The following is a 26,853-nucleotide window of genomic DNA, read 5'->3' as shown; positions in this document are numbered from 1 at the left end:
TCCATCCAAGGTGAGTTGCAGCTCTGCTCCGCGCTTCTTTTGTCTTGGTGCGAGGCCGCCGCGAACCCTCCGCCTCACCCTGCCAACTTTCGGCGGGGACCTCGGCGCCCCGACAGTCGCTTCAGGCTGGGGCCGTGGTCGGGGGCTGGGCAGAGTTGCGGGGGCAGCCGCGGTTCCACCCGGGGCCGCGCCGTGGCTGCCAGCGGCGCTCGTGGCAGCCGTCCCCGTGGGGGTGGCCGGAGGGCAGGTGAAAGGGCCGTGGTCTGCCCCCTCCTTCCCTTTTGGTTTCTTTGGGACGGATGCGGTCGGCCCCATCTTTGAGCTTTACGCAACAGGTAGGGATGCCAGGAGCTGGCCGCAGCGGTGGTGGCACGGAGTCGTGGCCAGGAGCTTTCGGGGGGCTTTTTTTGTCACGGTCTCTAGAAAAGTGCAAATGGGAGGAGGAGGAGAAGCAACAGTCTTCCCAAATTCCCCTTCAGTTGTTTATTTATGTACTTCCCGTGTCCATGCAAAAAGGGTTAGTTTCGCAACTCCGGAGATATTTTTCTTTCTTTCTTTCTTTCTTCCTTTTAAACTTATTTTTCTTTATGTCCTGCGTTTGTCCGTCTCATTCCGGGAGATCAAACTGACCGAAACCAGATACCCAGAGGCTTGTCCTCAATGACAGCCGGGGGAATCCAAACAAAGAGGTGCATCTACCGGAAATAATGATTTGAGAGATGTTTCTCTCTCTTCCCCCCCTCCCCCCCCCCGCCTTGAATTAAATTGTAGTTTGCTTTTTTTTTTTTTTTTCCCTCAGAGGTTCAGTTCGCGGGAAGTTTTGCGCCGAAGACGGGGTCGGGGCTGAGGAGGGATGGAGAAGATGGAAAGTTGCGGCGGTGGGAGGAGGCGGGGGGCGAGGGCAGTGCGGGACCCCGGCTGCGCCCGGGCCGCGGGGGGAGCGGGGGCGCGGGGGACCTGCCGCCGCTGCCGGCTCTTTGTCTGCTCGGGCAACTTGAACAAAAGGAGAAACTCGGATGAACTCTCCATCTCTCCCTCTCCTCTCCCGGGTTATCTCATCTTCGGCAACTTTATCCGAAGAGATTTACTGAACTTTCTCCGAGCTCTCTCGCCGCCTAAAAGCAAACAGCCCCGCTGTAGGCTCGTGAGGAAATCTGGGTTCACAGTTTAAAGAAAGGAGAAGGTACGTTTGGACTTCGGGTTTATTGTTCTTTCTCGGCTCCCTCGTCGTCCTCTCCCCCCCGCCCCGCCTCCCCGCCCCGCAAGCTGCGCTCTGGGCTGGGAGTGCGCAGAGGAGAGAGGCTGCGGGCCGGCGGAGCCTTTTCTTTGTACTTTTCGGAGCACATGCAGGTATTTTTGGGGAGGGTAAGGCGCTCATTCCTCCCTGGCTCCGGTAATGCAGGCTGGGGGACACTACTCGGGTGGGGGGGGGTCTTGCCTTCTCCTTGTGCCTGCTTTGCGTTTTATTTTAGAGTTTTAAATTACTTGTTTTTCTTTTTTGTCGAGGGAGGGAAGTGGTCTCAGAGAGATTTCTGGGTCGGGACAGAGGAAAGCTGAAGACAGGGAGAACTTCTTGGGATTGTAGGGAGTCCTGTCCAAGGAGTGGGGACTGTGGGGCTGGGCAGGGCAGAGCACAGCAGGGAGAAGGTGAAGGATCTGCCGGGTGCCAGCCTGAGCAAGTAGGGGATGGGGACACCACAGAGGGTCACGCATTGCTGCTGTGGGACCTTCCCAGGGGAGCAAGGTGTGCAGAAGTGCGGAGGGACAAATTTAGGAGGGGAGGGACCAGAGGGAGGACTTTGTTCTTCCAAGTGCATTGATCATAGTGGAGGAAGACAGTGCAAAGGGTCAGTCCAGCCTGGCCTTTCCTTGGGTTGTCTTCCTCTGTACAGTGCATTCTCCTTTGTCCCTTTGAAAAAACAATAGTCTCCTTGAGTTTTGTTCAATACTTTTTAGTATTCACACCTTCTAGAGTAGACATTGCAGCTTCAGAAAACTTACTCATGTGTTCTTTGTACTTTTCTTAATTCTCTCGAATAATTTGGTGTCTTATTTCCCCTTCCATTTTTCTGTGCTACGTAACAACTGCCATTTTTCCTATTTTTTTTTATCCCAGTCCACTACTTTGCCTTTCCTGTGTTATTTTCTTGTCCTAATTGGCCAATTTTCCCTCTCCCTCGTTAGATCTACCCTTTTCAGAATTTCTGAAGTCTCTACTTTTCCGCTTTCTATTGTTGCAATTTTTCCTCCTTTTCTGGTCATTTTCCACTAATTCTGCCTATATACTTGCTTGCATTTCTCATGAACAACTTCTTTTGCCAGGATCTTTCTTTTCATGCATGTGTAAATATGCTCAGGTTTCTCCAGATTTGAAGCAAGTGTAAAAGTTTAGTCTGATTGCCTCTTCCAGAATTATTCTTCTGTGGTCTGCCCTACATGCACATGGTTCTGTTACATACTCAAAACTCCGAACAAAAATTTCTGTGCCTCCACTGTTATTCACCTTCTCCTTTCTTCTTGTCTTTACCTCTGTGCACTTGCATCTTACATTCTCTAAAAGCTTCTTCTAGTTTGTCTCCCTTGTCTCTGGTGTGGAAGTTTGTTCTTTCCTCTTTCCCCCACTCCAGCTTGGCAGACCCGACACTGCTTTTCACATCATTCTCTGTTCCCTCCTGTGCAAAGTGCTCAAACTTTTCTCTCTTCCTCATATTCCCCCTTCCAACCTAAGCAAAAATTTGCTGTTGGTACTTCCAAAGGAACAGCGCAGCAGGAACACCAGCACAGACAGCCACAGGTTTGGCTGCTTTGGCTTGCTCCTTGCAGGGCCAAATGTCAGTAGTAGTGCTTGTTGCCCAAACCTTGGCTGCAGTATCCATGGCTTGTGGAGGTGCTGTGAGGGGACAGTGAGCTGGGGCTAAAAGGGGAGGAAGGACCACCATTAGGCTCTCCCCTCCACCATCCTGATATCTTTTCTTCAAAAAGGACTAATGTGTTTTATTTTTGCTACTTGGGGCTTTTTTTATTGACTTATTCTTTTTATGAGTTTTGAAATACCTTCCAGGGCAGTTGAAGAGCCTTTATATTACCTTCCTTTCTTGGCACTTCAGCACTTTCTGTAATATGAAAGCCCTTTTCTTAAAGTATTGAAAGTACAAGAGCGACAGCATCCAGCTTGATTCTTCTGTTGCATTCCAGCCTGGTGATGTTTTTAAAGTGAAATGCCGCAACCAAGCTTTTGGTTTTGGATGTGTCTAAATCTGTGAAGAAATACATGTTTAAAATTATTCAGAAGAATGTAACTTTTTATTTGTATGTTAGTCCCGGAATGGTGTGGCAGAGTTCCTGTGCCGAACTAACACTTCTTCCTTTTATTTTAACAGGTTAAAACATGGTTGTCAGGAAGATGGGATGGTTGTCAAAACATCAGTCTGTGATGGGTGCCATATTGCATTATTCTTTGGATGGTGGAATGCAATTTAGGATTCTGCAGGGGTGGTTAACATGGTACAAACTGTACTGTGCAGCTGCTGAACACCTTAACCATTTGGATTTGTACATAACTTAATGGGCTCCTGGAAGAAGTGGAAGAGCTTCCTGCAGAAACTCGAGGATATTGTGGAAAATGCTACTGTGACCCATTTGGATTATATCGCCACCTGACATGAAGGTTCTGCAGTTGATGAAAGGTATGCTTCTCTCCTGTTGCAAAAGTACAGTGTCTCATAAATCAAAATACTAAGCACGTTGTCTTAAACAAACTTGCTTTGTAACCTTTAATTGTTTTTTTTTTTTTTTTTTTTTTTTGTCTTTGCCTTGCTGCTGATGCCTATCAATAGTTTTGAGTGGTGTAATTTGACAGAAATGGCTTTCTAATGGTTTGGCAATGTTTAAATCTTAAAGACAGAAGGAAAAACTGAACATGAAAGTATTTTTGGTTTCAGAGTTAATTGATATTGCTGGGGTAATGACTTCATTGGGTCTAGGAGTGTTTAAGAGCTCTAAAAAATCAGACTAGTTAACTTTTAAGAAAAATATTTAAAAAGTAGTTTAAACAAAGCATTTTCCACAATCACAATCTTCCAAAAAGCTGACTTTGTTTAAAGACTTGTTACTATTTTGAGTTTAAGTCAATAAACCAACTTGCTGTTATTTAACCTCTCTTCTTCCAAATAGCAACAAAAATCTTCGGATGGCTTCTGTGGGGGAGAGAGCAAATAGAACTGTATCACTTAAAAATTCAAGGAATTCTCTTGTTTCGTGTGTTTTTCAAGTTTTGATTTAAGGCTTCTTGCAAAGCATGTTTGCATCCCGAATGTCTTAGTACTGTGAAAGTCTATTGAATGAAGACAGTGTTCAGTTTTCTTGTTATTATGTGAGATAACTGACGTACAGAAATGAAATTAAAACAAGGGGAAAAAATAAGATGTGAAAAAGTTATTAATGAATAATAAATTATTCTTGAATCTAGGTTGTGTTAATCCAATGGTAAGGAAATCATTGAGCCCCTTAGTGAACTGTGAACATTGCAAAACAAATTTTAAAACTCTTTAAAATCTGATTATTTTATACTAGTTTTGTGCACTGCTTATTTATTGCTGAAAATAAATGACATGAAAATAGTTGGTTTTGCTGCATGTTTCAGCTCATCTGATTGGTTCCACCCTATAGCATATGTAGGGCAGACAAGTATTCATAATCTTAAGAAAAGTGCTGAGCTGTCTGGCCTACTTTAGAGCAAAACAGAAATCTGAACAAATAATCACTTGTTATCCTTTTCAGTTGTAAACAAAGGTATAATTAAGCAATACAGTCCTGATATTCTGGTTCCGACTGTATTTTAAAAAAGAACTACTCTTATTTTTTTTTTTTATTATTGAAGATAAGCTTTTTGTTACTTACTGAATACAATTAATACACATTTAGATTTCCATTCTTAATATTTGTCCAACATTTATACTATTTTTGAACTTTGTGTGGCTTAAATTAGCCACATGAAGGGCTTTATTTTGAAGTCTCAAAAAAGTAAAAGTCTTGGACTGTATGTGGAAAGAGGAAAAGAAGAATAATATATGGATTATGCTGGATAAAATTAGTTAGATCTGCTATCTAGTGTTGTCTCAGAGAAGAAGGCAGTCAACTCCTTATTGTAGCTTAATTTGAGAGTTTATGTAGATGGAATATCATAATTGCCACAGGATCCAGGACATTTTATACAAATTATTAGATATATTTTTGTTTGTTACACCTAGAATATTTCAAATGTTAATAACTTGGTGACAAAACTGTTAAGATTTAAAGAGGGGGAATACGCTTTATCCGTCTTCAAATTTCTTTGGACTTTTTCCAGTAAAACAAAAATAAGTATTCTCATATTCAGAGATTAGGCCTGTGGAGAAAGGAAAAGTAGGGCCAGCTAGGAAAAGTTTAGCGCGGTAGTTCCCAGCTGATAGGAGTGCTGCGTCGGTGGGAGGTGAGACCATTGCAAAACTTGCGCAGAGATGGCGAAAATGCTTTTTTGCTGGCCCTGACTGGATCATCCCTGTGCCTGGGAGCAAGCCCCAGGAAAAAGGACAGCAACAGCAGGTGAGGCAGGGGCTGAGGGAATGGATGGGTTGATGAATGGATGCTGAGTGCTGTGGGGAAAGAGCAACACCTAGGCCCTGGAAGAGGTGATGGGAAGCACCTGCCTGAAGTGGGGCAGGATCAAGCCCAGCTGCCTCCAGTGAGGGCTCGCCAGCAGGGGCTTGGGAGCTGCTGCTTGAGAAGAGGATTTCAGATATGTGAGCTCTAACTCTAATTCTATAAAAGCATGTGGAAAGAGTTTTTCTAGTGGTTTGTCCCTGGTTACAATTGGGCCATTGCTTGCTTTGTTTGTGACTGTTCTGGAAGGTGGTGAAAGTTCTTGCAGGTGTCCTGGGCAGTATGGGCTTGGGGGTGAGCTCTAAACTCCGCCTCACAAACTTACTCTGGGATGCATTGTTGTTAAGCTGGTAGCAGAGATTATGCTTAAACCAAATTAAACCAAATCTAGACAGTCTGAGCAGTGGTTCCTCCTTCAGACCCTGCTCTTAGGTAAGAAAGTCTTTTAGCCAATGTACTTTATTGCATGAGAAAGTGTCTTGCTCCACTTACCTGAGGAGAGAGTAACCATGGGGATGTCTCAGGCCAACAGACCACAAGTGCAGAGGAGATTTAATAGGCTGCAAGAAGTGATTTTGTAATGTATTGTGGGTGGGTGAATTGAAATGTTGGAGTTGTGAGGAATGGGCAGAGGAGAAAAGAGCAGGTTTTATAGCTTTTGGGGTTTTTTAGTTGGTGCGTGAGAGAGGTGTTATATGGAATAACTTCTTGTCAATGAACGCTTAGGAGGTAGAAAGGAAAATGTGCTAAAGACTTTATTTCTCTGATTGTTCCTTTCATTTAATTAAGTATTTTTATTTGGTCAATGAGCTCCAGAATTACAAAATGAGATTGAAATTTCCATAGACTTGTGTGTCCCCCACTGGTTCCTGAAACAAAACAGGGGTAAGGATGCTTTCCTGGGGCCTACTGCCTTTCATCCCTTCAGTTGGCAGGGTAGGACAAAGGAGCTTCCTTCTCTAGAAGCTTTGCTAGAGCATCCTCCTCAGGATGCAGAGCCACAGTTTGACTCTTGGGTAAAATGCAAGGAGAAATCTTTTGGAAATATGATTGTTAGTCCCTGAAAGGTCTCCCAAACAGTCCAAAGAGTTGAGTAATCATGAGGAGAATGGCATGGTAAGTAGTGACTTTGTGTTGCTCAGTAGGAAGGTGAGGTAGAAGCTGCAGGACAGGGCATATTTCTAGAATGGAGCTGTCTTTGTAGCTTTGATTCCATAGAAAATGGTATTTATAACAGTATCACAGTATGTTTGGGATTGGAAGGGACCTCAAAAGATCATCTAGTCCAATCCCCCTGCTGGAGCAGGAACGCCTAGGTGAGGTCGCACAGGAACATGTCCAGGCGGGTTTTGAATATCTCCAGAGAAGGAGACTCCACAACCTCCATGGGCAGCCTGTTCCAGTGCTCTGTCACCCTCACTGAGAAGTTGTTTTTTCTCAGGTGTGCTTTATTTATTTATTTATTTATTTATTTTTTCCTCATCTCCTTGTTTTGCTTGATGCTGGTTGAATCTTCTGAGCTTCATATAGTAAACATCATGATTGCAAATATGAAGTTTGGTGGTGGTTTTTTTTTTTTTTTTTTTTTTTTTTTTTTTTTTTTAATTTTCTGCTTTCAATTTTGTGTCACCTTGTCAGGTAACTTGAAGTATAATACTCTTACAGAATCAGTATAAGCATTGGAGTATGGTTTATTTTAGCTTGTGAGAGTAAATTTCATGAGTAAAAGTAAAGGAAAGTTGACTGAGGCTAGAAGGTGAGATTTGCTGCTTGAAATCCGGGGGCAATGTATGGCAGTTTACACCCTCCACCACATTTTATTACAGTTACAATTGAGAAATACTTGCATTAAAACTTATAATGAAAAGGAAGCTTCCGGTATGTGAGCTGCTTTCTGTAAAATGCTATCAGTTATGTCATGGAAGAGGCATATGGTGTCTGGAATACCATTTTCGTTCTCTTGATTGAATTTATTTTATGTAGCAAGAAGCTTTCCAACTTGCTGACAGATTTCTGGTTTGATTTTTTTCTTTGGTTATTTTTTACTTGCATTGTCATAACATGAATTTTGTCACAAAGCATTTATGAAACCTGAGATAGGGTTCTATTGTGCTTGATACCTTGACCTTTCCTTGATTAAAATGCATAGATGTGTTTGGGTTCAGTAGGGGGAAGTGGATAATCTAGGAAGGTTAAGAATATTTTAACACAAAATTAAATGTGGCCTTTGTGCTGAGGATGGGGGCAGTACTTTCCCTGAAAGGTTATAAGAATACTGCGAGCATGAATTCTGATGGATTCTCTATTCCTATCTATGAATACTGTAGATTAGTGAGAACATAGTATGTTTAATTCTTTAGAAAGAAGAGGAAAATGGTCATACTTAATCTAAATGTGCATGGTTCTGCTAAAAAATGATCACACTTTTTGTACTTAAAAACTAAAAGGAAGCTTTATTTCTATGTAAGAACAATGTTGCCACCTTATGAAATGTACTGCATTTTGATACTTTTTTATTTATTTATTTAAAAAAAAAAAACCAAAAAACCAAAAACCCCAAAAAACAGCAAACCACAAACAACTGTGTTACTGAAGTGTTTTGGACATGAAAAACGTGGTGTCAAGTCCTGTACGGAAAGATGAGTATGGTGCTGCTCTGGGTGTTGGCATTTCTTCTCCTTCAAAGGTATGGGAGAGCAGTGAAGTACAACCATGGATGTTTGCACGGGATCCTTCCCAGGCATGGTTGGGCAAGTAGGGGAGGCCATGTGGTTGTCATAAAACTTAATAAGTGAGCAATGGGAGTGTGTATTCTGGGCTAATAAGGATGGTGTCTGACTTGGTTGTGAGGCAGTGATGATCAGTGAGGAAAGGTGAGGCATCTGGAAAATGAGGGCTAGTGGCTAGTGATTGATGCGATAGGGGAAGGAGAGGTGAAAATGGATGGGAAGCTGTGTCATAATTTATGTCTGGAGGTCTGTGCCATCAGAGCATTTCTAATGGGAAAATGTAGTGAAATCTTTAAATGGCTGTAGCATAGGTTATAAATATTTCAGGGATCAGTAATATTGTCTTTTTTTTTTTTTTTTTTTTTTTTTGGTGAATGGTATAATTATTTCTGCTTAATGCTGCACAGGGAAACAAAGGTAACTTTAACTTTGTATGTTTTGAGTTGAATTTGCTCCCAAAATATCTACAGTCTTCAGCTGAGGATACAAATTAGCTGTTTCTGTTTGTCTCTGCAACACTGTGCAATGCAAAAATTTGTTTAGGTAAGTGGTTCAGGAGTTGCATATGTTGTTTTGAGATTTTCTCAGAGGTGAGACTTTGTGTGGCTGCTCATTTAGTTATCTTTCCAAATTTGCAGATGGGCTTTTGTTTGGTATCAGTGCTGCTCTGTGCATATGCTCTGAAAATAACAAAAGTTGTGGTGGCTCCAGAATACTTAAGAAGGTACCCTGTATTATGCAGAAAACTCCGAGGTGTATCTAAGCAACCTGTTGTTTTGTGCAAGCTTGTGTAGAGCCATGCAGTGCATTAATTTCGGCATATAAGCTACTTTAACTGTACAATAGTGTTACTGGACTTGATCTATTAAATGTTGCTTCTCAGCTGAGCTTGCATTTGGTATGGCTTCAGCTCTGCTGGTGCTGGAGCTGACCTGAGCTGGTCAGCTCAGGGGCCTCTTCCCTGGGTTTCCTTGAAGGGTATGAACATGGACTTGGTGGTGCTTTGTAGAGAGGCTGTTGTTTAAAGACTTTCAGCTTCCAGTGTTTGAAACTCCAAAGGTGTTGGAAGAGACACTCTTTCCCTTACAGAAGATGCATAGCCTTCTTGGTAAAAAACAGGATATAAGATAGATGATGAAAGGTGTACTACCTCTGGGGCTTAAGCTTGCTATATTCAAAGTTTTATGATGCAGTATAGGCAGTAGCTTTTATTCATTTGAGCTCTTGGACTGGACTTATGGAACATGTCTAGGTGTGGACCCTTATTGAAAATCTGACACTGGAAGAAAAGGTGATTCTGGTTCACAACTTCACAGTTTCTGTGCCTTGCTCTTTTTATTATTATTTTTTTTTCTCTTCTTAAATTAAAATTCATTACGCTTGCAAAAGAAGGAATGAAAGAAATGTAATTCTAAACATAAAAGCTTGTTCTTCACCATGTTAGATACCTTTCAGCTTCAGGATTTGTATACATTATTTTTATGGTCTTAAATTAATGCATTATGTGGCTTTATCAGTTTAAAGCTTTGTTTTTGCATATGGTTAAAATATGTGTCCTAGATCATGTCCTGGTTTATCAGATTTGAATTAAATGCCATTTTTTTTTTTTTTTTTAAATAGCTTATTTTCCCTGGTGTCAACACCTGATATTTGAATATTATCATCCATCTTCAGAAGACTTTGCATGGGCATTTCTAGCCTGATTTAGTTGATGATTTGAATGTGTTGTGAAAAACTTTGTTTAAATTGAGAGAGAAGTGATTATTGCTTTTAAAGCATAAATGGGAACAGAGCTTGCAAAACCAAATTAGTTGTCCCTGTAAAAATCCATATTATCAACTCAGTTACTCTCTCTCATCAGCTATCAGAGTTAGCTAGAAAGAGTTTGATGTACATCTCCTGTAGGAATTCCAGCACTTGGGCAGTGGAGGAGGTGGGCTATAAGCTGGTATATATTCATGACAGCCGTTCACCTAGTAATAGGACTGAAAGGGAAGCTTAAAAGGTAACAATAAGATAAATTTGCTCCCTCTCCCCAAAGAAACGAATGGACAACTTGCTTAATGTCCACTGAGATTGGTTTTGGATGACACAATGCATCTAGATGCAAGATTCATTAGATGCTAGTTAATTTTAAATGTCTGATGTCACGTCATACTCAACATCTTTCTTATATGCATTTTGGAGTATAGTAGCTTCAAACTAACACCTGAAATATTTTTATCAGCCAGTTTGAGTTACCCAGTGCACTTTTTTCCTGTTTAGCCACCAACATTTGAGCTGCTGTGTCTAAATCCAGTCATCTAGGTCGATTTTCAGCAGAGCCAAATAATGGTTATTTTTACTTCAGTGGCAACATGGGCCATTGGGGTTTTTGGAAAAGCAAGCCAGACACCAGAACCTGTGTGTGTGTAAGCACATACATTACCTGCTAATATTTTAGATATAAATTTATATATACAGGCATGTATACATACACACACCATACAGTCCAAAACCAACAGTGTGGTGCCTGAGGCAGCTTAGTGAAGGGGACAGGTGGTTTTTCTCCTCTATTTGAAGCAGTGTCTAGTGCATCCCCAAATCTTGCTTCTGTCATCTTATGTCAGTAGTCTTCTATGCTGTGTTCGCTTTTTGTTTTGGTTTTTAGCCGCTCAAAATGAAAAATGTGCCCTGTTCCTGTTGACCAATTTGTTTCTTAAAATACATCCCATGTGCAAATTCTGATCAGTCAAAAGAAATATTATCATAGAATCATAGAATTGTTTTGGTTAGAAGAGACCCTTAGGATCATTGAGTCAACCGTAACCTAACTCTGGCACTAAACCATGTCCCCACTACTGAAAAGCAGCTGGACATATCTGAAGTGGAGCTATGACAAACATTAAAATATTAAGTTTTTTCAACTGGTAATCAATCTGGCTTAACTTTTAATGTGTGTATGCATAATGTATATACACACACCTGTATAAGTTGGTTTGCTGGAATTTATTGCTTTAAATTAGGTACAGTGTAATAATTGAAGTGGCTAGAGGAGATTTTTTTTTTTTAATATCTTGTTTTAACATATGCAGTAAGAATTATTGTGAGTGCCACCAAAATTAGGTGTGGAATGTTGTTTGTTGTGGACTTCACGCAGGGTAGGTGTATTAGTGGCTCTTTATTTGAGGCAAGTGAAAGGGTGTTTGCAAAGGAAGACCAGAAACATTCCCAGATTGATTTCTTTGCATTTGAAAATGCAAATAAATCAATCTGCTGCTTTGACCTTGGATTGCATGTTGCAGTTGGAATAGGTTTTTGCCCTGAACACAGTTGTAAAAGGCAGTAAGTTATGATGTTTCAGAGTGAGAGCAGGACTGAAAAGAGGCAGAATAAGAATTCTTTTGTAGACTGACGTGTTTGAGATGGTTGTCCATGGTCATGTATCTTAAGCCTTTTCTCGAAGTGTTGGTACAGTCCTGTGAAGCACAGTTGGGTTGTTTGATAGCTGTGTAGGAGAGCATATTCTAGACATTGAAAAATGTCTATAGCATTATTAAAAACAAGGATTTGCAGACATGCTGTAATCTGGTAGATAGTTTCTGGAGATAAAGGGAAGGGGCACTCTCTGGTTTGTTGCCCTACTATGTCAGAAATGGTGTATCTGAGTGATGGTTGCTGAATTAAAGCAGTGTATATTCTAGGCTTTTGGTTGCTTGGTGTGAATGGTGCTGTGCAAACAGCCCAGGAACTGCCCAGAGCCGTTTTTACATATAGCATCTTCCCTTCTTGTTTTCTACCCTGGGCCATGATTTGTGTAAGAGGAGTAGAGTGTCTTTATTCTTATTTTTTTATTCTGAATGCTTCCAAGCTGAAGAGGGCTATGAAGTAGACCTTGTTATTTCAGGTCAATGCCTGGATTAACTTCTTGGCAAAAACTTGTTATGGATCATATACTGCTATCAATGTAACACACAGTAAGTGAAACAGACTATCTCTAGTTCTGCTTAGGTAAGATCAATTTCTTCTGTGAAAAAAACAAGAAGAGAAGCTCTGTCAAGAGGCAGAGGTTGAATGTAGTATGACAACAACTTGCCAGAAAAATACTTCATAATATTCAGCTTTTGAGGGAGACACAGTCCCTTAGCGTGTCTCTATAAAGAGAACCAGGGTGCACTTATAAGAATATTGACTTGGCTGTTGGACAACAAATGTTGTCATATGTCTTTTTAATGAATTTTGACTTAATCCTCTTCTTGTCTTGATGTTTGAAGATGAGAAGTACAGATTCTGAGGAGTATTGCCATGAACAGTTGATGCCTCCGTTTTGGTATAGGACCATGCTTGCTGTATAGCAGAGTTGGCAAATTCTGAGGGCATTACCGGCTTTCTTATTTTTGTCTTTCCAAGTATGAAGGGGAACAAACAATTCATTAAGCATAATAGTATATTTAATTTATCTTTTAATTTTTGTATGGTTCTTGTCCTGTCTTGGTTCTCCAATTCTTGGATTTAGAGTTGCTACACTAGCTGCACATGCCTTATTATTTTATGTTGAAATTGAAATAAGTAGAAATTGTATTTGAAAAAAGTCCGTATAAGATTTCTGCATCAGTTAACATTAATTTTAAAATGAAATCTCATACTTCAAGGGTCGAAGTCTTTTGTTTGCAGAAAATTATCAGTATGGAAGCTCTCTAACTGAAATGGTCTCTAATTTATGCTTGACTCTTCTGCTAAGTTAATGTTAATTAGTTCAACATATCACTCATAAAAGATGTCATAGTTGAGTCATTGTGTAGGTAACAAGTCTTGCACTGACTAGCAATGAAGAAATATTACCTCTATTAAAACCCACGCTTGAACCGTGGAGTCAGCAAGGACTTATGACATTTTGCAGTCATCCAGCTTAATGCATTTTAATGCCTTCAGTGGTGTGAGGCATTTTCTTGGGGGGGTGTGTGGGGGATAAGCAAGTGAGGCAGAGCTTTCAGATTATGCCGCACAGTGCAGCCTATACTGAGGGAGAAACACTGTGGAAATGCTGGCTCGGGTTGGTGTTAGGGCTGGATTTAACCTTAGAAATGTCTGTCCTGTATTGGCTTGCTCAAAGAAAGCATACATAAGCAGTAGATAAAAGAGCTCAAATCTGCTTATATACAGAACCCAAGTAATTTGATATTAATAACAGCTAAACATTTGCAAGTATGCATGCTTGTAATTAACTAAGTAATTCATCTGACTCTGCCCTGAGAGAAGCATTAGAACCGGGCCCATAGTGGAAGACACATTTCAGTTGCAATTGTGGAGTGGTTAGTGTGAGTCCATAATCCTTTTTCAAAACAATAATCCCCAGGCCTCTCAGAGGAGGTTATAGTGTGGTGCCACCAACACAGTTGTGAGCCTGCACTGAGCCCTGGCATACTGCTTGGCTGCTGCAGGTATTTCAGGATACAAGACGGGTAAGGTAAGTCAGTCTGATCAGACCTCTAACCAAAAGATTTGACCTGTTATTTATGGTGTACCACCAGCATCTGAATGGCAATGAACAATTGAAAAAACGTTTGAGAGTGCTGTTGCTTTCCCTGCATGAGGAAGCCTGGGGAATTGGAAGATCTCAGGTCTGGAGGTTCAGTGGAGTTTCACTGGAACAGCATGGGCAGGCATGGTCAAGAGACAATGACTTCATGTCAGAAATGTTAACATGAAAATATTTAAACCTCATCTGTTGCTAAAGGCCAGGAGCACCAACAGAGCACAGGATCGAGGCAGTCCCTCCAGTACGTGGCAGAGAAGGTCTGAAACTTCAGAGGGCACCTACCAGTGCATCTCAGAAATCACAAACTAACCAAACAGATGCATTTGCTTGCAAGTTGTGTGTGTGTTTCCCTGTGAAGCAGGTTACTGTAGCTTTGTGGCCAGGTGAACATGAGGAGGTTGATCTGAGAAAAGAAGGGTTACTGCATTTTCATAAAACACAAGTAAATAGCAACATGTTCTATCATCTCACAGTCTGAACATCAGAAGAAACTAGCTTACCTCTTTCATTTTTCCAAGTATCCTGCTAAATTCAGTGTTTCAGATCTGAGAAATGGTAGCTTTGCAGCAGGTGAAGCTGGTGGAAGAACAGGAGCATTTTTCTGGCTCCTTTCAAATTGTGTGAGCATTTCAGTTCCTTTGGACTCTTTTTTACTTCTGTACCCGCTAGAGAGTGGAGCTGGTGATTATTTGCTTTAGTGTGACAATTCAATGAAGTTTTGTTCAAAATAATGTACTGTTCTTTGACATCCTACTTTACTGCTCATAGCACTGGTGTATTTGTTGAGTACCTCAGCATAGTTAGGTGAAGACATAAGAAAACTATCCCTTTGAAATGTCTGCAGTCTTCAGTGTGTCACATTGACCTTTTAATAAGATACTCACTGCTGTGTATGTAACTATGAACATTAGGGTTTTGTTCAACTAAAGGAGACATCTTCTTATGAACAGGTTGATTTAAAGTGCTGTTTTCCTGAGATGGCTTTACTTTTAGCTCCCTTAGCCATTTGCTCATTCATTCATTTGCAATTATAAATTGCTAGTGAGACTCTAGTAGTTAACACAAGAGTTGAAAAATTGTACCAAAAAGAGCGATTTCTTTCTGAATTTGCTTCTCACCTTGGATCTGCATTAAGATTTCAGACTTCCTTTAATTTTAACCATGAAAACAGAATATATTGCACTAATTTTATTAACATCAAAAAGCTTCAAATTGTTCATGTGTAGCTCTTAAAGTGTATAAAGCGGCAATTTAAGACTTCGAAATTCTTAACAGATGCTCAGCTATGTTCTCAGTATTTGAGCTTAAAGCAGAAAGAATTTAACTCAATTATAATAATGTAAACCTTTCCTCTTTGCTTTGCATAATTAAATATTTTCATTTACATAGGACAGAAGTTTAACATTCCAAACAGGGTAGATAAGAAGAAGCAAAAGGCAGACAAAGATACATCTTGGATGCATGTAGAGTAGTAATGCACTTGCTGGTAATCTTACTGTGCTTATTATTAATATCTTTAACTAGAAATCCATATGCAAATTCTTGTGAATATGGATTGTATTTGATGTGTGATTTTTTTTTTTTTTTTTTTAATTTTAAATTTTTTTTTAGTTGTGTGCATCTCCTGAAATACTCAGAAGTACATTAGAACGGGGGCAGGAATAAAGTAACCTTGGTATCTTATTTTAATTCTTGTTTTAATGTGTCAATTAGAGGAAGAAGTCTGGGGCAGATTAAGGGTTTTCTTTATTTGTTTGGCCGACTTCTGTGGACTCAGGAGATGGCTTGAGTATTCCTGTGTGGAACACTGCAATCCTGTGTGTCTCTGGTTTACAATTGGCATAGGAAAAATGAAGCTAGGGGCAATTTTACTATAAATTTGAGTAATGCTGTCTATTAGATTCACCAGCCTGTTATCACAGTAGTACCTCTGTGGTGTAACGTGAAGCATCAGGAATTTTGAGACCTACAGAATAGCTGCAAGAATTGCTTATCTTTAAACTACTGCTGTTTGTCATGTCCATACCAGCAAAATGTAACAGACTGAAAGGAGTCTCAGCTATGTTTCTAAACAAATTTAGTGCAACTTTCATTGGCTAGTTCAATGTCACACTTGAATCTTCCTGAAAGTGGGAGGACCAGTGATGTTCCCCTAAAATAAAAGGAAACACTTCTAATTCTTGTTTTCTGAAGTTCTTATACTATGTAGTATATTACAGACTACACCAACCAACATGTGACATGATTAAATAAAACTGTGTTAAAAAAAAGAGAGAGAGAAAAAAATGCCTGTGTTGTTTTGTGTGTTTTAGTGCCTTTCCTTTGACTTCTTTTTGTTTGCCTGCCTGGTGAAGTTTGAGAGTATGTGGTTTCGTTTGGTTGAATGTCATACATCAAAGCAGTTTTGGAGATTTGTGTGTGGTGTTTTTTTTTTTTTTTTGTTTGTTTGTTTGTTTGATATTTATTACATTCTTCAAACCTCAAATTCTAAATGGCAATACATAGGATATATACAAAATTATATACATTAGAATTAAGAGTTGTTTTTTTTTTTTGTACAAAACTTGGATTACATTAAACACTATTTTAACGTATGGATTTTACAGCATTTATCAAAGCATTGTGGGTGGGGAGAAGGTCGGGAGAGGGGAGAGAGAGAACAGTGATGACCTTGGAGGCAGTTGGTGTATTTGTCTTTGACCTTTTATTCACATTTCCTGCAGGCATTCTTAGTTGATGAGCTTTGGAAAATTGTTTCAGTGGTACTTACCTTTCTGGGGTTTTTTATCAATTGTCTGGGTTTATTCCATTTGCAGTTTTCTAGCGTACTACAGAAACTTTTGCTTTTTTTTTTTTTTTTAAATTATTTTCTTTTCTTAGCCTTGTTTGATTGGGGTGAAGATAGGAGAGCAGGATGTAGATGGAAAAAGAATGAGATTTTAATTTCCAGTGTAACAAAACTTCATAGCTTCTTCTAATAGCCATTATTTTAATGTAATGAGTGGCTGTTTGCTAAATACAAATCCAAGAGTGAGTGTAGGTTATTTGCTTAAAGAACAAGTGAAGCTGCAGGGATTTTGTTCATTTTCATATAATTCCTAAAGCCTGTAACAATATGTGTGCTCTTGTTTTGTATTTTTTATTTTTTTTTTCTTATGTCTGACATTGATCATCAGGTAGTACTTACATGTTCTAAAAAAGTCTTTGGGACCTCTGAGCACCTCAAAGATAGTTTTGCTGGTAGAAATGCAACTGGAGCAAGTGTGTGATGTTCTCTTCATTTCCATTACTGCTCTTTTGCTTTAGCTGTTGAGTATTTTGTCAGTCCTCTGTTCCACTCTTGCTTCATTAGACTTGTACTACATCTCTGAAGGGTGATGAAAAGTTTGCATTATGAAGTAGCTGCTTAGCTCAGGGAACTGTAGTATTCTCAAGATTTTTTTAGATGTTTTGATGCTTAAGAGAAAAGTGGGTTTGTTTTGGTTTATCTTTAGTGTATGTATTGCAGAACTGAGTATTTTAGTCAGATTAGGTAAGTTGTTTTTGTCTATGTGGAGTAAACATGGTTCTGTGGTTTTGGTTTCTTAACTGGATGTTTTAGGTGTGTTGTCCTCCGTCTGGTTTTCTGTGTTATCATATTATCTCTGGTTCTGTTTCTGTTCATTTACAACTGGATTTTACTATACTGAGACCTCTGAGGTGAGATAGGGAATTGTTTCAGTATATGAAGTTAGGCATTTATCTAACTGTGTGTATGAGGTAGGATTTCGTTTCTTTTCGTAGTAAAAATCCCGTACAGAGAGCTGTATGTAGAAGATGGGAAAATATCTCTTGCTTATTGGATCTCGTCCACAATTAGCTTATGCTATGTGGCTTAAATTAATACAAAAGCAGTGTGTTGATGCCTTTCTCTCTCTCCATTTGTAATCTTGACCTTGGCAAAGCAATTGTGCCTGTTTCTCATGTAAAAATAAACAAAAAATACCCCATATCTGACATTCTGAAAAAAATATTGGAATATTAGGTCTGGGAGTCCCCTGAGTATGTGGTATATGCACTTTTTCTCAGGTTGGTTTTTGTCCAAAGACTTAAGGACTATCTATGCAGTTTCCGCTTCCCAAGTCATTAGTGATTTGTGGATGATTTCGTCCATGTTTAAGTATTTACCTGCAATTGCTAGGGATTAGAATTCCTAGGTGTTTTAATACCAGGGATTGCTGTTGGAAACTTGAGTGAATAAGCAAGTCCTGATTTACATGCATTTAATTAGTGCTAATACCTGGGACTTGTTCCAGTAAAATCACACATCTAGGTGAGTGCCCAAGGTTTCCCAATACCCAATATTTGGGTATTGAACTTTGAGGGCTGGAGACTAGAATCAGGGTATCATCCACATAAAACAGTTCTGTGAGACCTATTTTAATATTTGTTAGCATCTCTCAGACCATGGCTCTGGTTATGCTAAAGGGCAGGGTGAGCAGACACTCATGCTCTGTTCTTGGTTGCCAGAAATATTGTGGATTTTTTTGAATGCGGTTTGAAAAACAAACCCCTCCACAGCAGTTTAATCCAATTGAGAGATAGTCAGTGTATCTCATTTTCCTAAAGACTCTGATGGGATAATCCCAGGTAACCCCATCGTAAGCTCTTTTCAGCATCTGGCAATACGACTGATGAGTGCTGTGATACTGCAGGTGACTTGATTAGTTGCTCTAGGTTGCCCGGTCCAGGCCTGGGTGCAATAAATCTAACCTGATATATTTTAATAATTTTGAGAGCAAACTTATTAATCTTCAAAAATGGGTGGTAGTGGGGAAAGCTATGGCATGGAATCTCCCTGTAGTGGGACTTTGGCTGCACACTGGAGGAGGCAACTGTCACTACAGTAGAGGAAGACCCAGTTAGGAAATAGTTAAATGGGATGGACTGCTCCCTGGGACTGTGATCCTTGGGATAACTGAAGTTGAAATTTATTTGAAACATGCTCAATTGATGACACCTATCTACCTAACCATGGCTAGGTTGTAGTGAACACAGCTGTTTTTTGAATGGCTGTAGGAAATCAGCATCCTTTCCCTCAGTGCATCATGGGGTGGGTAAGAACATTTTCTTTGCTTTTAGCACTGCCTAGGCTTTCCTGTGTTGCTTCTGTAGCTGGGTTCTTTTTACTCTGTATTAAACGATGCTTCTGAAATGCAAGGCAATGAAATCCCAAGACTGACCCTCCTTCCACCCTAGCTGTGTAAATTAGAATGGGAATGTCATTTGGAGGTCTGTCGCTATAGAGTATCTGGGCCAGAGAGTGTTTTTCTTTCCTGCCAGTGTGATGGGAATTTGATTTCTTCCTTTGGTTCTAACAATTTGGTCCTAAGAGGTAATAGTCCTTCTTTGTGTATCATTTCTACCTGGGAGCAGTTTAATCATTATAGCAGGACTGTTAGTTTTGGGTTGGGTATTTTGGCAGGGTCTAGGTCTCAACTTGTGGGCTTTGTAATCCTTGAAGATCTCTGGCTTGCTATGAATGAAACCTACAAAGTCAGTACCAGGGAGGAACAAGGGATCAAATGTCCTTGTGTTTCCCTGTCCTTTGGGAGGGGAAGTTTCAGTGAACATCTGCTTTGGCTGAGGTTTGTATTGCCTGCTCCATGATAATCTTTACATGGTTATTTATATCTACAGCTGCCCTGATGGTGTGAATATGAACATGCTATTTTGCCTATCTATAAAAAGAAGGATTTACAGTATTGGTAAGGAGGAAAAAGAGCTCACGGACTCGGGCAAACAAAGTTTTGTCTTTGTCTTTTGTAGGGGGAGAAGGAATAACAAATACATTAAAACATTTTTTTTTTTTTTTAAATGGCACATCTGAGTGCAACAGTATGCATGATGACAATGTAATTGGTAGATCAGGAGCTTTATTTTAGGGGGTAAAAGTGATTTGATTAAAGGCTGATATGCCTAAGATCCTCACTGAGCTGTTGTGGGTGCTTTAGGAAGGACATGAGAACAGGGCACGTTTCTATTTATACTTTGACAGTTTCCAGTGATTTATGGCTTGTGAGCCTTGGACTTGTCTGTGTGAAAGTGTCTTTGTAGTTAATAATCATCTGAGGATTTTTATTCCCATCGCTTTTTGAACCAATGGAGGCTGGTAATGTTCACCGCACCCAGTGGTGCTGAATTCCATGATGGACTTCGTCTGAAGAAATCTGCTTGTGTTTGGTTTGAACCTGCTATTAACTGGGTTTCTCCAAAGCCCTTCTGCTGTTGTAACAGGCAATGTAATTGTTTCCTGCTTGCCTTCTCCTGGCAGCTCGGGCCTTGCAGAGCTCTGCAGTCTCCCCTCAGTGGTCTGTTTGAAGAGGTTATGAGACTAGAGGAGCTGTCTCTTACCTTTGATTATTTCACCCTTTGTTTTTTTGTTTCCTAGCTCTATTGTGTTCTGCTGAGAGAAGAAACCAGGTTTATGTAGTGATACAGCTCTTTTTGTTTTCTTCTGTGTGCATTTTATAATAATAATAATTGATAGCATCCTGTTTCCTTTTAATTTTCCTTTTAGACTGTTACAGAGAATTAAACCATCTATTAAAATTGTCTCTGCCTCAAAACCTTGTTCCTTACTGGTAGGACTCACAGCTGCCTATGTAAAGGGAATGCGAGGTGTTTCTTATTATCCTCCAACTCTACATGTATGTGCTTTATTGTTTTGTATTCAATTTCACCTGTAACTTAAATGCTGTAGTCACTGAAGACACTGAAAACTTTTTTTCAGAGGTTAAAGAAACACTTATCAGAATAAATTTGAAAATCTGTAGCCATTCTAGAGCTGTCCCAGATGACTGCAGGCCAAAGAAGAGCTGGAAGGGCTCAGGGCTCATCCCTTTGGGGGTCAGATAGCAAGTACAAGAATCAGTAGAGTGGTCTGTCCTCTTAGGCTAAAAATACAGAAGCAGTGTTGTTTTTTTCTGTGTGTGTTGTTTTTTTTTTTTTTTTCTGTATATAGTGTAACTAAATAAAAAGGAATATTGTTTACTACTTACTAAGTAGTATTGGTGGAACAGATGATTTCAAGCAATTCTTCTGATTATTGTATCATTAGTATTTTGACAAGTATTTGTAGAAGAAACTTAGTGAGTGCCTTTTGCATGTTTGCTACCACATTTTAATTTTTTTAAAATGTTATTTCTCTGACAGACATAGATTTATTTTTTGATCCAGGTAGTTACACAGAAAAAAAATACAAAATAACTCTAATGATAAAGTCAGCCTAAATCTTTCATATAGATTATATGTCTTGAGGATGAGAAAAAAAGAAAACAACTAGATGCTTCAGGAGCATTTGGAAAGAGCTAGTGGTGCTGTCCTAAAGCTGTGCCAAAGACAAAGAAAATACCTTGTTTCTTCCCTGTTAGCTAAGCAAGATGTATAGGCACAGCACAGTAAGATGGAGGCTGCTGTCACCATGCCTGGATACAGACGTGACAGACAAGGAAGGGTTCAGGGATTAACAGGAGTTGTGGTATATTGGCTGAGAGGAGAGAGGCATTTTGAACAGGGAGCATCTCCTTGTGTATTACAGATGTTGGAAGTATTTTATTGTCAGATTTCAATGTGTGATTTGCAAATTGCATATGGACCCATGTGATATCTGGTAGTTGCAGATGTGTTTTCTATGATTTGTCACCAAATTAAAAAAAAAAATCCATCAAATTATATGTTGTATTCTGTTTAAAAGAGAAACTAAAGAGCTGCGCCTCTGGTTTGGTTAAATGTGGGCTTCAATGATTGAGCTACTTCAGAGAGTTATACAGAGCACAGCCCAGATAAGTATATTCCTATCCTGTGTTACTGATTTAACTATTTGTTCTAGGCAGGATTTTGATTAAAGGCATTTGAATTGTGATTCTTAAGATGTTAAACTTTTTGAAGAAGGGTTATGACAGTCACTTAGGATCAAAAGGGCAAGAGGAAGATCAGAGCTCTTCCAAACAGGTCCCAGTGGAATGGGCTGGCTGAATAAGCTATTAATTCTTCTTGCATATCCCAGAAGTAAAACACAAATCATGCCACAGAGCCCATCTTGATTGTACAGGGAAAAATCGAGCCCTTTAAGCAAAGTACGTATGATTTAGTTAAATTGGTGTTACTAATAATGCTTTTTGCCCGTAGAGATGGTATAGCTGATGATAATGTGTACAAATGGTCTTTTAAGTTCAGTCACCTTGAGTTTCAGGCACTATGGATTTAAATATGTAATAACTAGCCTTCAATAGCCACATCTAATGGATTGGGGCATCTATGTCAGAATTAAAATAGAAAGTACCTATTCAAAAGGATGTGGAATCAGATTGATCTGTATTAGTTATGTTAAATTATTGAACAGCATCAACAGTGCATGGTTGTCACCCACTGGCATTCTTTTCAAGAAGAAATGGCAGAAGAAAGTCTGTCTGCACTGTTAGAAACTGGTATCAGTCACCAGGTGTTTGTAAATGTGTAAGGAGAAAGTAAGGCAAAACAAAAATCCAGTTCTTGGGTGTTTCCACTACATCATGAAAATGATGCTTTGCCTGGCTATAAATGGAAACTTTCGTTTCCAAGATCCCACATGAGGGTCTTTTAGGACTGTTTTGTTTGGTCTGTGTATCAATTCAGGAAAACAGGCATCACCTCTTCAAATCCTAAAACAACAGGAGGGAAAGAATAGTTACTCAATTCAACTCTTTTGCCTAGGGAGGCCTTGAGGAATAACACTAACAAATCGAGAAAGGGAAAAGAGGGAACTAGTGAACTTCTATTGTGTAGTACCAGTGATGCTGATCCTCCCATAGGAGATGCAGGTGTCTGTTTATTGCACAGGGCATCTCAAAACTAAACACTGATTATCTGGTTAGAAGTGCTGGAAGCTGTCTGTCAGTGATGATGGTTGAGTATTTGTGTTTGGCTTGAGAAGACTGACATGGGGAACTATATGGGCTTTGGCATGAACTTTTCAGAATTAGTTATGTTTTGTGGTGCTAATAGAGCAGGGTGTCTGGTATTTCTTTTCTATCAAGCAGGTTCTTGAATGCAAGCCCTCAGTCCTCTGTAGAACACCCCTTAGTTTGGGTGAGTGAGGTTGCAATGCCCCCACAGGTGTCATCCTCTGGCAACTGCTTTGCAAATCCCATGTGTCTAGTTTATTTGGCATGAACTGCAAAACTGGGCTTATTTGTAAAGAAATTTGTTGAGTATCAGCAATCATTCACACAGGTATTTAGTTTCTATGTTTTTTATTCACTGTTCAGTAGCCTCTAATAAAAGGGGCAGAACTTGGCAAGGGGAGCAAAATCTGTGTGGCTCATGTTACACTGTGGTTTGGGTTGCTAGAAAATTGCTTCTGTTTTAAATTGATGGATTTTGGAAGAACAGCTTATCTGTGCTTGTTGTGCTGGTTTTTTCCTTCCCCACCCCCCTGACGTCAAAATGGAAGAGTAAGGCACAAGCACATGGGCCTTTTGCCACAGCACTTGGCTCTGGATGTAAATGGCTGTATCTGTGCTGGGGGTCTGCCTGAGAGAAGTGGCTGCATACAAAATTCTCGTTAGGGAAAGTGATGGATGGCTCTGCTGCAAGCTGCCCTTTCCCCTTTGGAGAGAGCCTGGGAAGGAGAGGGCTTCTGGGAAGCTGTCAGCACCTGATAGCTGAACAGAAACCTCTGTGTGTTGGATCACTAGAGCAAAGCTGAAAGAAGAAAATGAAAATAATCTAGAGCCCTGCCTGTTCATATGGTACCTGCTAAACTTGCTGAAATGCAGGTAGTACCAAACATGTCTGATGAATCAGGTCTTGTCCGTGGTATCAGATGGGAGTTAAATATTGCATAAATATCAGATTTATTAAAAGCTCCAATCTTGCTCAGTGAATATTAAAGAATGATTCCTCTTGTGTTGAATAAAGGATAATCTGTTGACCACAGTCTTTTTGAATCCAAAGATATCAGGGCTGCATTTTGAATGGCAGTGTTTCCCAAGAAACAGATCAGTTGATAGAATAATCTTTTTTCTGATTTCTCTTCAGTGAAGAAATGCAGAGATATTAGTTGAGCATTTTTTTTTTAAAAAAAGGTATTTCTTGACAGAGTCATAGTTCATTTCTCTATCCAGTTAAAAGTACCTGGTGGAGATTTATGTAGGTCTTGAAAATAAAGTACTTTTAAAGGAGTCTAAATCAGAAGTTTATTTTTTATAATCATGACATACTGACTGATGTGTTCTCGTCCAATGCTTTAACATGTACATCACTGTGCTATCTCAATAAGTGACCATACTTTCATTACTAGCTCTGTTTTTGTATTCGTACAATGCTTTATTTCTCAACTTTGTAGTTAATGCTTAAATAATCTAGTAGGGTATTTCTACTTGTCAATCCTTTCCCTTGTCTGAGAAGAACAATGTACTTTGAAAGCAAGCCCATTTATATTGAAATGAAGTCTATCCTGTTTCCAGCATTAGTCTATATCTAGGCGGAGCCTTTACATATTGACATGTGTCTGAGATCAGAAATTATGACATGATGCTATTAAGTTTATATGTCTACAGCTAGATTTGGCACTTAAGCAGAGATCTTTCTTCTTTGCTATGTATGAAGAATAAAATAGATCTTCTGGTATATAATAACTCTTGGGCAAAAAAAAAAGTATTTCTGGATTATTTAGAAATGTATTAATTTACTTGAAGTAAAAGTAGTGTAATTGTAAATGGGGTTATTTAAGCTATTTAGAAGATGAGTCTGTCTTCTGGTTCCAAGTGTTGCCTAACAAAGTTACCTAGCTCAAACTGAGAAACTTGATCTAAATTTTGCAGTGTTTATTGTGTGCTCTTCTTCTTATGTGATGGGAAGAATTCCTCGGTAGAAGGAGAAGAAATGTTTTAGCTCAGAGTTTGAAGGAGGAGTCAATTCTTTTGTTAAAAATAGCTGTCCTTTCATGTGCTTTCCCCTTGCCACAGAAATCCTGCTGGCACCTACTGCTGTTCCACAAAAGGAGGAGGCTTTTTTTTTTTTTTTTTTTTTTTTTAAATCACAGCTTGATGATTTCAGTCCTGGTACAACTGGAAGATCTCCTAACTGCTTTTTTAACTGAAAGAGCTGGGGGTGGCTGGGCTGGCAGAGGAGTGGAGGTGCCGAGCTGTGCGGTGCACATGGGTGCTGTCCTGGGGAGCTTTTGGAGTTGCTGCCACCCCCAAGGTTGGCCTGTGCCAGGCCCTACGCCTCCGTTCCATGGTGGGAGTGGGGTCAGGATGAGTTTGTCAGTGTTTCGTGTGCTATCTGATCTGTCCCACAAAGCTTTAGGGCTGCCCTGCTCGCCTTTTGAGTCCCATCGCTGCATTGTGCCCCACTGCAGGGCGCAGCACAAGTGTAGTGAAAGCCTGGTCTGGGGGAGATTAAAGATGGACAAGTACCTGTGTGGGCAATGGCTGGAGAAGAGCAGATCCCTGCTCCACATCTTCTGTTTCCTTGCTGAAACACGAGCTGTATGACCTAGAAAACAAATGTGCTTCTCATTCTTTCGATCTGGTGATTTGATTTTTTGTGGTGGATTAGCTGCAAGCCTGGTTTTACCACATCTACAGACAAATAAGGTTATATACACAATATACGTTGTCTGTAGTGGAAATGGTGTCAATGGAATATTTCAGTGCTAGGAGTGAAGTCAAGATACTGTGTTTGTGCTGTTATGGAGATATGGGTGGGATGGCATTAGCTACTCTGGGTTCACCTTCTCTAGTTTGTGAATGCAGATACTCCATGTTTTTGTTACTTCCACTAGTTTTGTGTTCACTTGTTTTGTGTTTGCCAGTGTAAAATCAATAAAATGGCAGTTTTGTTTCAATTACTGTCACTTTAGGAAAATATTTGTGCATTAAAAAAAGGCTAAATTGGCATAGGAGTAGGAAGAAATCTTAAGGAAAGAAACAGGATGAGGAATTGTTGGTAATTCAGTTCCAAGGTTTGGGTGTTATTTGGTTGGGTAGGCTTCACTCCTTCCTGTTTATTTTTGATATCTGAATGCACTAATAAAATCGCAACAGTTGATTGTATGAATAGGAAGAACAAAACTGTAAAGTATATGTTTACACTTCTATTTATAGATACAAATGAAATCTATTATTTACGAAGACCCCTTTCTGAAAGATTGAGGTGATGAAAATATTTTTGTTTTGAAAAAATATGTGATAGTTCAATATTTTATTGAAATAACATTGGTTAAAAGCTGACTGGAGAGTAAGGCATGAGCTTATATAGGCCTGAGGAAATTAACAGTCAGAAAAAAAAAAGTAGTAGTAAATTTACTGTTGAACTTAGGAGCTAAAATCAACTCACTGAGTGGTGGGAGGCTGCTGAATTAATGCATTTGACAAAGGTAGTCTGCTCATACAGGAGAAATATTTTTCTATTAATTTACTTCAGTATAGTAGCTATTCCATTCCAAATTAAGACCAAATTGGAAGAGAAGACAGGAGAGCTTGTTTTTCATCTTCTGGACTAAGGCAGCAGCAGCTGTAGGTGAAGATCTACTAATTTTAAACATTGTAGGGCATGGTCACCAGCAGAGTCAATCATATCTGCTACATATAAATAGAATTTCTGGCAAAGTACTGGTTTACTGTGAACATAATTAATTTCAAATGAAGATATCTTGAAGGTCACTAATATAAGAGTTACTTTTCTTCTTATAGAAAATAAAGTGGTATAAATACAAAGCAAGCTTTTTTGTGGTGTGGATTTTGTTTGTTTGTTTGTTTGTTTTTTGGTTGATGTAAATGGGGATTAAAACTTTTGTTTTTAAGCCCCTTGACCAAGGTAGGAGTCTATGAAGGGTGTTTCCTCTTTATTTATTTTTATAAGTATTAGAAAAAATGAAATAAGGCTAGAGATAAGCACTGTTTCTTTAGCTCTTTAGCTGCATTTTATCCTCTCCTCCTT

At 39.5% G+C, this 26,853-nt stretch overlaps 1 long non-coding RNA gene across 3 annotated transcripts in view; it reads left to right on the top strand.

Annotated features, from left to right (window-relative positions):
• The first annotated feature begins 362 nt into the window (after nt 1-362).
• The window catches only part of LOC135578813 (uncharacterized), a 284,707-nt gene continuing 258,216 nt past the window's right edge, over nt 363-26,853 (top strand). The window contains exons 1-2 of one of the 3 annotated variants that reach the window (XR_010470931.1): nt 363-1,183; nt 3,381-3,686. This is a non-coding gene — a long non-coding RNA (uncharacterized LOC135578813). Of the gene's footprint in view, nt 1,184-1,228; nt 1,351-3,380; nt 3,687-26,853 lie in introns of those variants that run through there. The other 2 variants (XR_010470932.1, XR_010470930.1) reach the window with 2 other exon arrangements.

The sequence above is a fragment of the Columba livia genome, chromosome 2 (assembly GCF_036013475.1).
Source record: "Columba livia isolate bColLiv1 breed racing homer chromosome 2, bColLiv1.pat.W.v2, whole genome shotgun sequence".
Taxonomy (NCBI): Eukaryota; Metazoa; Chordata; class Aves; order Columbiformes; family Columbidae; genus Columba; species Columba livia.
Note: the sequence above shows the minus strand (reverse complement) of the source record. Positions and strands in the feature narration are given on the sequence as shown.